Raw genomic sequence first — 12,191 nt, 5'->3', positions numbered from 1 at the left:
AACCATTATGTGTTAAATTGTAAAAATATTGAAAGTCTATTCTCTCAAAGATTACACGACTTATTTAAAAAAACCTAAATTAATCCACCTAGCGGTCAGACCCAGCCTTTCTCATTCAAACTTTTTTTTATTTCAATAGATTTACATGAACGCTTCAATCCAATAAATGTATATTCACTCTTAAGGTTCTAAAATGTTGATGTTGTAATCTATACACATAAAAATGCAGTCCGGTCTGTCTGTCTGTCTGATCCATTTAGGCTCGAAAACTACCGAACCGATCGACGTGAAAATTTGTATGTAGGGGTTTTTGGTGCCGATAAAGGTTCCTATGATAGTTTGAAACCTCTCCCTCTTCTGGCAAGGAGATGTCCCATACAAATGAAACATAAATTTCTGCACAATTCAAGAACAAACCAAGCAAATGAAACCGAATTTGGCATGTGGATGTTTTAAGGGGTAACAAATATGTCCATAATGGTTCGACACCCTTCCCTTTTCTGGAAATTTCTGCACATCTCGAGAGCTAACCAACTAAATGGAACCATATTTGGCAGGTGAATGTTTTTAGTGGTAACAAATTTTTTTATAATCGACCTCAGGCAACATTTTGGATTGTAAGATGGCAACTTCCGGTTTCTGGAAAACAACCAAAATGGCCGATTTCCACCCAATATAATAATATCCGGAAAAACAGCGGCAAACGAGCAAATACCACCCAATAGGGGCAGACTTGGTTTTCTCCTCCGGGCGACCGAAGAGCAAGGTGTATTTTTCACTTGCACTACGCGGGAATCAAAGGACTCCGCGCGCGCGATGCATTTACGCTACACCTGACAACAACTGCTCACTCCTATTAATTCTGCACGAGAAAAACGAATCGTTTACCCTTCAGCAAAAGCGAAAGCCGAAGTTTAAAACCTAAAACCGAAGTTTTGCTCCGCAAAGCCGATAGATAGCACGCGACGTTCATCATATCAATGCCATGGCTAGTGTGATTGGTGAAAAAAAAAAGAATGAATTTTTAAACGAGCCTGACGAGACGAGCCTACAGCGACAGTAGCAAAATGACTCCGGAGATTTCCTGACTAAAGCGCATCGGTCTTAACATGTTTTATAGTATGTACCATCAGCCGGGGTGAGATGGTGCCAGTGGGGATGAAATTGTGCCATAAAATCCGCGACTTGTCAGCCATCTCTTCCGAGTCAGAAGACTAGTTTATCTGGGTAAATATTCGAGGGAACTTATTCAAGAAAGTTTGGTGTTGTGATCGCCATGGCATGAGGCTGACAAACAATGGGTTTGTAGGGCACAATCTCACTATTACTGGTACAATCTTACCCCGGTTTACGGAAGTCGTAAATCAGCATCATTTATGTCATGTACCATTGATCCAGGATACCACAAGCAGGAACATAGGTTTGTATTCCTTGGACTCTGAAGGTATCCAAAAGTAACGACCTGGCGCCACGTAATCCACCATCAGCAAAATCGCGTACGCAATGTCATGATTCTTCAATCCACAAACGCAATGCTTACCATCCGTGAGTCAAATCCGCAGTAGATGTGCGAACGTAGTGGAAAGACGAGGTCTACCGAATGAAAGGTGTACTTTAACGAAATTGCAAAAACTTATTGTAGGCAATTGATCTACCATGAATATCACCCTTTGTTACGCTCACCCAAGCCAAAGTGTCCATTTTCTTGCCCAGAATGGAACAATGAGAACACTGAGGTAATCTGAGAAGATTTTTCGGATAAAACATTCTGATGTTCCCGTACGGAGAGTGCTTTGCAATTTTTATCGACGAAAAGCCTGGTAGAACTATCCGTAAAAATGAAATCATGGTCCGTGGGTATTTTTACGACGTGAAATCTCTGTTATACATTCGTTCCCTAGTCATTATCGCATAAACAGCAGCTAGTCAACATGTGCGACTGGGCATTTTTTCCGATATAAAAAAACAGGCATTGGTCTTCCCGTTTGGCGCCATTCATCTACACGGTGCACCCGCCGTGTACTCGAAAAATAACACACGCGCACCATCCAACTAAAGCGTGTTCACGGCGTGCGAAGAAAATTCTCTTCGCACGAATCGAGTAGTCTGCTCCTCGTGCGAGTCGACGGGTACACCTGGTGCAGAGAAATACCAAGTCTGAATATGGGTATTCCCGGAACCGTAATGATGCACTGGAGCCACAAATCGACTTCAGACAACATTTTAAATTGTAAGATGGCAACTTCCGGTTTCTGGAAAACGGTCTAAAATGGACGATTCCCATTAAGTATGAGTATCTCCGGAACCAGAAAGATGGACAGAAGCTAAAAATTGATCAAAGACACAATCTTGAATTTTAAGATGGTGACTCCCGGTGTCTGGCAAACAGCCGGAAATGACCAAATACCATTCAATATGAATGTTTTCAGTACCAGAATTACGCCCAGATATCAGAAATTGATTTCTCAGGCAATTCTAAAGTCCAAAATGACGACTTTCGGTTTCTGGAAATCAGCCCAAAGTGACCAAATACCACCCAATATTAGTATCTCCGGAGCCAGAATGTTGCAAGAAGCTAAAAATTGACCTCAGACACCATTATGAATTGTAGGATGGCAACTTCTGGTTTCTGCAAAACAGTCAAAAATGACCGATTTCCGGCTAACATGAGTATCTCCGGATAGAATGATACACAGCAGCTGAAATCGATCACAGGCCCCATTTTGGATTCTAGGTTGGCGACTTCCGGTTTCTGGGAAACTGCCGGAAATGATCGAATAACTCCCAAAATGGGGTTTTCTTCTACGTCATTCTGGTAGATGCCAGAAATTATCTTAAATACCATTTTGAAATCCAAGATGGCGACTATCGGTTTGGGAAAAACAGCCTGAAATAAACAAATACCATCCAATATGAGTATCTGTGGAACCAGAATGATGCATGTAACTAACAATTGACCTCAGGCACCATTTTAAATTGCTAAATTGCAACTTCTAGGAAACAGTCGAAAATGACCGACTAATGCTCAATATGGAAATTTCCGTAATCGAGATGATGCATAGAAACCAAACATTAACCTTGGACACCATTTTGAATTTAAAGACGACCACTTTTAGTTTCTGGAAAACAACCAAAATAACTAAATACCTCCCAATATTCAGTGTTGCTGATTATCACTTCATTACACTCAAATACGTTGTCTGCAACCAGAAGTATTCAGTTCAGTGGCAACAAAGCATGCACTCATAAATGAAACGAACGTGCCATGGTGAGTGACTCACGTATGAGAAGTTTTTTTCTCTTCGCACCATCTTCGCTTAGGACCCGATCAGATCAATAGGGAAGACAGAGATTTTTTTTCCGTGGTAATCTCAACACTCAGAATATTCCGATCATTCACTTCATTTGCATCGTTCGCACCGTTCGTACGATTTGCATCAGTCATATTCTTCGGGTCTTTTTTTTTTGGGGGGGTGAACCGAAGCGATTAGCTTTCTTCAGCCAACAGTACTGCGTAGTTGTTGTTTTTAAAAATTAAGAGTCTAGCAGTGATGAACTGCCACGTGTTAAAAACAAAGATGAAGGATGTTGTGGAGAAATAGGCTGCTGCCACAGGGGCAATAAAATACAGGTGCCTTATCGATGCTTTCAGTTTTGTTAGATTCATTTTGAATTTCAGAAACCTATAATCAGTTGACTTCAAGAAACATAAAAATATAAACATACATTGAAAGAATGTTATTTTTTCCTTTTCAAACATCCCGAACAATACGTGCGAACATCTAAACTAATTCCTTAAACTATATTCCGCAAAATTTATTCTGTCAAGAATACATCCCTTCTCAGATGTATCGAACACCCTATTCGATAAACAGAGAATTCGCTTGCCCACCCTAGGCGGCGACGTTTGTTTGGGTCTTGTACGAATCTACATATTCTTACCAAAACCAACGGTGTTTTTTTTTTTCCTTTGTAAACGTCATTGGTCTTTCCCGACGCTTCGTTCGCTTCGTTAGATTCGTTCGCTTCAGCTGTAAGTCGAGTTGATGGTGAGTAACTTTTTTACGGGTGGCCGAATACGGTTACTCAGTGAGATACAATAGCAGGAGAAGAAGTAAAGGATAGAAACACCCAAACAGTTCATTAAGCACTGTTATTCGCACTTGATGATGCGATAGGCTGCAGCTCTTGAACCAAGTCACTAGTGAGCAGCGACGATGATGAATCATGAATGATTGTGATAATCAGCAACTTTGACAATATGGGTATTTCCGGTGTCAGATTGATGCCAGAAAATCTGCTGAAAATGACCGAATACCACCCAATATGAACATATTCAGAAATAAGACGATGTACAGAAGCCAAAAGTCGAGGATGTTGTCATTTCGATAAAATCAATCATTTAAAACGATTTGTTATTTGACTTTGATCATATCTTATGGCCGATTCGTCGTGCATTTGCAAATATCAAACACATCGCAAGGAAACAATGAATTTGAAACATTCAAATAGTACGATTCCACATTTAAATTATGTTTAGGCCACATATATCGATCAAAGCAGGTATAGTTTTAAATAGTTATTGAATTTATTTTCTTTCCATAACTTTTGAGCTACATATCAAATTGTTATGAAGGTTTTTATTTGTAAGTTTGAGAGATGACTCGTTCGTATGACACTAGTTATGTTCAAATAAGTCATGCAATCTTCGAGATAATAGGCGTTTGTTGTTTTATTAACAATTTTACACATAACGGTTGCTTAAGCTCGATTATAATCGAATAAAATGGGAACGTACAAGGCAGCCAAAATTTGAAACCACGTGTTCAATCATAATTCATCAGTTAACCCTTAACTGGCCTGCTCGTCTGATAATAATATTGATCAAATCGGTTTTGTAGTTTCTGAGATAATGAAGTTTCGTGATTTTCACATTTCGGTACATTACAGACGAAGTTACAGTTCGATTAAAGTAAAATTCAATAGGGTGTTATGAGGCAGCTAGACTTATCATTTGACACTAATTTTGTGGAAATCGGGACAGCCATCTCTGTGAAAAGTGAGTGAGTCCAAGTAGCCTTCGGAATATGTTCCTTTTCATAGATGGATTTCACATTTTTGAACATAACAGGCAAAGTAATGGTCCGATTGCAAAACAAATTAATAGGGTCTTATGGGGCAACTAGACCTTCCATTTGACACTGATTTTGTGAAAATCGGTTCAGCCATCTCTGAGAAACATGAGTGAGATTAAACAGTCTTCAGAACACGTTTCTTTCCATAACTTTTGAACCACAAGTTCAATCTTTATAAAATTCAAAAGTTAAGGGTTTTTCAGGTAGCCCGTTCAATTTGTTCAAATCGGTTGTATAGTTTTCGAGATAATGATGTTTCATGATTTTTACATTTTGATACATAACCTCTAAACTAAAAATCCGATCACAATAAAATTGAATGGGGTTTTATGGGACAACAAGACCTTTCATTTGCAATTAATTTGATGAAAATCGGTTCAGCCATCTCTGAGAAAAGTAAGTGAGAATAAAAATCTGCACATACACACACATACACACACACACATACAGAAAATGCTCAGCTCGTCGAGCTGAGTCGAGTGATATATGCCATTCGGCCCTTTGGAGCACTTTTATACTTTCGGTTTTGCAAGTGATTGCTATACCTTTCTAGGAGAAAGGCAAAAACAGGTGTCAAACGAACAGGTTGTTTCTTAAACTTACAAAGAAACAAAACCCAAAGGCTATACCACAATATATCTAACTAAGAGTAGCAGTGGTCATAGGCTCCTACAGGAACCCAAAGGCTGTTTAAAAACTAGCTACTTTGATCAAAGTTCAAAATTAGGAGTCATTATGATAGAAAGACTATTTATTTAGTACAAGTATTACGTCAAATTTCAAATACTATGCTCCAATTATTCAATATTCTAAAATCCAAGTGGATACACCTTTATTGGATTATATTGAGCAATTGAAGGATGTTTTCCAGAAACCGGAAGCCGCGAATTCGGATTTCAAAATGAAGTATGGAGTTGATTCCTGGCCTCTGAGTATCATCCCGGGTACTGAAAAACTCATATTGCGTAATGTTTGTTTTTTTTTAGACTGGTTTCCAGAAACCGAAAGCTACTGTTTAGTAATTTAAAATGGCATCTGTTGATGATTTCCGGCCTCCGGATATCATACCGCTACCCCAAATCGTATTGGATGATGTTTGTCAATTTAGGCTGTTGATCGGAAACTGTCGCCATCTTCGCCATCGAAATACCCAGATTAGGCAATTCGGCAATTTTATGATGGATTTTATGATTTAATGATTATCAGGCAACCAGAAGTGGTCATCTGGATTAAAAATGGGGTTTGAGGTCGGATTCTGGCCACTGGGTATAATCCAGGTTTCAAAAACCCATATTGATAGGTATTTGGCCATTCATTGGATGCCCCTTTAGAAACGAGCAGTAATATCAACTGCGTTAAAGAATTTCATTTTCAGTATTAATGTATAAACTATTTGAAATCAACTGACTAAAGTTGACATAAACAATCTAAATATTTTTAAATATGAGTACAAATCGATTATACCACAATCAAAAACAAAATCGCATCATATATTTGAAAGAATTTAATGTTATTTGCATGTACCCTAAGGCCGCTTTTTACGCGGATTCCGGAATTTACGCGGTTTTTTTACGCGGATTCCGGAATTAACGCTTTTTTTTTGCGCGGATTTCGGTTTCCCTTCACTCGGGATGCAGAATTAACGCTGTTTTTTTACGCGGATTCCGGAATTAACGCGGTTTTTTTTACGCGGATTCCGGAATTCACGCGGTATTTTTTTTGCGCGGATTTCGGTTTCCCTTCACTCGGAATGCAGAATTAACGCTGCTTTTTTTACGCGGATTCCGGAATTTACACGCGGTTTTTTTACGCGGATTCCGGATTTTTCGCGTTTTTTTTTACGCGGCACGTATGCCCAGCGTAAAAAAGCAACTTCAGTGTATATGTGTTAATGTATGTTCATATGTGTGTGAATGTTATATTTTAAATGTTCGGTATAGTTGTGCTGTTGGCTAACAAAATTTTGTTGTTTAGAATGAATAACAAATCCAGCAGAAATTATCAAGGTGCATTTTTTAAGTGTTGGTGTAAATTTATTTTAACAAATAATAAGTTCGAATGAGAAAGGCTGGGTCTCACCGCTAGGTGGATTAATTTAGGTTTTTGCGTGAATGGACAGTCAGTGATCTCCGCCACAGGTAGCTTGAAATCATCTTTTGCACCTGGACCAGGAATAATTCCTACTGCTATTATGAAACAGTGCTCAGATATTCTAGCAGCACCGTTAACCTGACTTATTAATCGCTCTTTGGATCAACAGTATTTTCTTATTGCCTGGAAAAATCATATGTATTCCCAGTTTTTAAGAAGGGAGACAAATGCAATGTAGCAAACTATAGAGGAATAACTTCGCTTTGTGTGGAGTCGAAAGTTTTTGAAAGTGTTATCAATGAGACCTTGTTTACTACCAGCTGGAATTATATAAGTACTACGCAACACGGATTTTTTCGTGGTCGATCCGTTGAAACGAATCTTGTGAACTTCGTGTCCTTCTCTACTAAAAATATGAGTGCCAAAGCCCAAGTAGATACGATATACACTGATCTGAAAGCCGCCTTCGACACCGTTAACTATACTATTCTAACAAACAAGTTGAAAAAGCTTGGATGTACACAAAGATTTTGCAAATGGTTGGAATCCTACTTAGTAGGCAGACAACTCAGTGTACAGATTGGAAATTGTAACTCCGCCGAACTTACTAATTCATCTGGCGTACCACAGGGTAGTAACCTAGGCCCATTATTGTTCTCAACTTTTTTCTACGATGCGGCAATAGTTCTCAATCGCGGCGGCAAATTATTTTTTGCCGATGATTTAAAAATATTTCTGGTTATCCGCCGACTCGAGGACTGCAGAGAATTGCAGAACCTATTGAATATGTTTGGTGTATGGAAAATTGAATACGATTGGTGTATGGAAAATCGATTGGTGTATGGAAAATCGATTGATGCTAAAAATTGATAAATGCCTCGTTATTAGTTACCACCGCACTCAGAACGTAGTTTTATATGACTATGATATAGCTAGAACTAAGTTAACCAGAGTCAATCAAGTTAAGGATTTGGGAGTGATACTGGATGAGAAGCTATCGTTTAAGCCTCATTTATCTTCGACAATTGATAATACAAGCCGACAGCTGGGGTTCATATTTAAAATTGCTCGTGAGTTCGATGATCCGTTATGCTTTAAAGCATTATATTGTTCGCTAGTCCGCTCGAAGTTGGAATTTGCCAGTGTCGTCTGGAATCCTTATCAGACTAGTTGGAAAGCATTTAGCGAAAGTTCGTCCGCTATGCGCTACGACCTCTCCCATGGAACGATCCGCAAAACCTGCCGCCTTATGAAGATCGCTGTAGCCTGCTAGGAATTAAAACGCTAGCCCAACGTAGACGCGCAACACAAGCTGTATTTATTGCGAAGTTGATTACTGCTGCAGCCGATGCGCCCGAATTATAACACAAATTCAATTCTATGCATTTTCAAGAGTCCTACGATCGAGAACTATGCTGCAAATTGAATATCAGTCGACGCAATATGCTGCTCATGCTCCAGTTTCATCTATTTGATTTTAATATACCTTCCTCTGTGTTTCGCCGTAGAATCTTAAAAAGTGATATGTGATTGTCATACAATTATAAAAAGATACTGACTGTAATTATTGTACTTGCCAAAAGATGATGGGGTTTTTACGCACATTTGAGAAAGGTTAACTTGTGACCACCTCCAATGAGCTTTTCCCCATCCACATTACATTTCATGTAGATCGTTATTGATCAGATGGAATTGATCAAATAAAATAAATAAAAATTCGAAAAAATGTAGGAAAAAGTTAGAACGAAAATTGGGATTTTTAGTGCCTTTTGAAAGAAAACTTCATATGGTTCGTAATATGTAAGAGATTTGCTGAAGACACTATGCGTCTATCTCACTCAAATGAAGAAGGAAATTTTCTATCTAACTTTTAGGTGAATTGATCACCCATTTTTCTATATCAAAAGATGCATCGTTTAATAGCTTAAAAAAGGTATGAATATATGTACGTTATGGCTTGAATCGATTAATCGAACGAAACGCCAAAATAAAACACTGTGCAATGGTTGAGTTTTCAATGAAAACTATACTTCAAGAATGATGAAAGTACTAAAATATTGAATGTAAATAGAAAATCAGTTCATACTATACATATATTATATATATATATATATTAGACTGGGACACGGTTATATGGGAAAAAAGCGATGGTGTTATTTTTTCGCTCCCATGCACTTTTCGTGTTCCTTTTGGATCCTATAGCAGATGTGTAACTTTTCAGATCGATCGGTGAATCGCCCGATTCGCGCCCGATTTTTAAAGTTTCCATACGATTTTATATGGGAAAATTCACTTTTTCAAAACTTATTCTCTATAAATTCCCAGTTGGGTTCTAAAAATATATCGATACATGATATTTGTAGGAAATTTTCCTGGGAAAAGCACAAATTGACAGAAACCGACGTTGAATTTAAGTGGCATCAACAGAAACCAATACGAAAATCGCATAGAACTATTCCATAAAATATTTAAAAAAATGAAGGCTATCGTTTAAGTACGCCCCGGTGATGAAAACTTGTTTCGAATTTTTCCGATCAGAGGCAAAAAAAAATCGTTACTCACTAAACTCACAGAAAACCTTTCAGAATCTCAGAAGGGCGGGAAATATCAAGGGTTGGTTTTTAACGTTTTATAACTTTTCCAGTTGATTTTCGTTATTGCCATGGCATAGTGACAATTCGCGCAAAACCTAATGGCCAACCATTTTTCGGGGATCTTTTTTTTTTCAAACATACATGATACCAATTGTTTTTCACGTGACCATGTGACATAAAGCTGTTTATGCGAGAACATGCATGTTTTAGGTTTAATGCCACCAGTTATCAGGGCTTTGGGCATTATCGAATATCACCCAACTGCGGAGCGCGAAGGTACATACAGACGTTTGAAATTAAATGGTAAATTGGCAGGTAATATCTGAATACACGGAGCTTCGAAATTTTCGCTTCAATGACATTAATATTTCATCTGCTTTTTGAGGCAGATCTGCTGCCTAAGCACAGTGCAATTGGCACTTCGCAACATTATAGTTTTCAATTCAACATTCAACAATTAATTGTAAATCCAGAGATTTGTAGGAACGCAATAGTGCCTATTTAACGAAACATGAACAAAAATCAATGTTTTTTGAGAAGCAAAAACTACACGTTTCTTTTACCAGCTAACAGAATCATTGCAGCATGAGCAAATGTCAATGATCTAAGTCAGTGTGCATTTCAGAGAAAATTGAACAGATTGATTAGATCCGAGCGATGGTAAATTAAATCATCGCACATGTAGTGTTATTCTTGTTCGTTCTTTTCATTTTTCAGATAAATAAAACGATTATATGCAACTTTGCTCAAATAAGCCAGAAATTTAATTTACATTATCAAGTATATGCCCTTGAATAAATCAAAGCCACGTTGAGAGTATTTACATGCATGTCGAGTTTGCTGCTACCACGCTATAGCGCTTTTGCATAGGAAAGGTGTAATAGGCAGCGAAAACGAATATTACTTTATATGTGAATCATCAACAGGTGCTTGTTTACTCAACTACGACGCCTCAATAACGACGCTACAACAGCTTGTCTACCGCTCATAGCCTGCATTCATAGTAATCTAATGACGTTGTTCTTGGAGTAAAAGGCGGGAAAAGGCGAAAATGTATTTAAATTTTTTTTTAAACTTTATCAGTTGATTATTGTTATTTTTATGGCTCATTAACTCGTCGGAGATCAAGACAAAACAAACACAAAAAGAATCATTCAAATCCGTTGATTCTATTTGGAGTGAAACGCCGTTATACAGACACCAACTTATTTTTATTAATAGATATAAATGTGATAAAATCGGGTACTGATATAATCGGGTGATTACTATATATATATACAGTAACTGTTCGCTAACTGGGTGCTGTTTAACTGGACTGCTTTTTAACTGGGCGTTCGCTAACTGGGCTATAGCCCAGTTAAAAAGCAGATGAACGTCAAAAATCAGCGTTTGGCATGTTCCTGTCAAAACGAGATAGGGGCACATGAATAGTAAATTGAGATTGATTTTTTCAGTTCAATGGATTCTGGTTGTCATCACACATGCGATCCACTAGATATTCATCTGTTTGTTTCCAGGTCAAATAAATGTTTTATGAAAACAACATGTTTCCAGGCAACGGTAAGTGCAAATAAAGCACACGCAAGGCTAACAATTTATTTTTTCTCATTATCTGTTCATCAATCAGATTTTTTAGTGTATTTGTTTAAAACATTTTACAATTTTCACTGAGAGTTTTGCCTAGCGCCATTACATCGAAATCCCCCTCGATATTTGACGACATTTGAAATGTCTGCCCAGTTAGCGAGCGACACTCGTTAACTGGGCTAGGCCCTCAGCCCAGTTAGCGAACGAACAGTGTATATATATATATATATATATATATATATATATATATATATATATATATATATATATATATATATATATATATATATATATATATATATATATATATATATATATATATATATATATATATATATATATATATATATATATATATATATATATATATATATATATATATATATACTAGCTGACCCGGCAAACTTCGTACCGCCGCCTTGAGTTTTATTGACTGTTGTATTGCGAAAACTGAAATGTCTAACTGCTGCTAAAAAACATACCTACGATATGTTTCGGCTCTGATTTGTTTTTAGTTTTTTTTTCAATCCTGCGTAATACCCTTCTGCCTGGCCAATCTCACTGGAACAGATTTTATAAAAACCTAAATTAATCCACCTAGCGGTCAGACTCAGCCTTTCTCATTCAAACTTATTATTTGTAAAAATAGATTTACATGAATGCTTAAATCCAATAAAGGGGTATATTCACTCTTTGGGTTCTAAAATATTGATGTTGTAATTAAAGTATAAAATATGAAATTTGACGTAATGTTAGTGTTTAAGAAATAGCGAAATAAAAGAAA

Source organism: Wyeomyia smithii, chromosome 2, assembly GCF_029784165.1.
Source record: "Wyeomyia smithii strain HCP4-BCI-WySm-NY-G18 chromosome 2, ASM2978416v1, whole genome shotgun sequence".
In the NCBI taxonomy this organism is placed as follows: Eukaryota; Metazoa; Arthropoda; class Insecta; order Diptera; family Culicidae; genus Wyeomyia; species Wyeomyia smithii.
The sequence above is the reverse complement of the archived record's forward strand: the minus strand, read 5'-3'. Positions refer to the sequence as shown.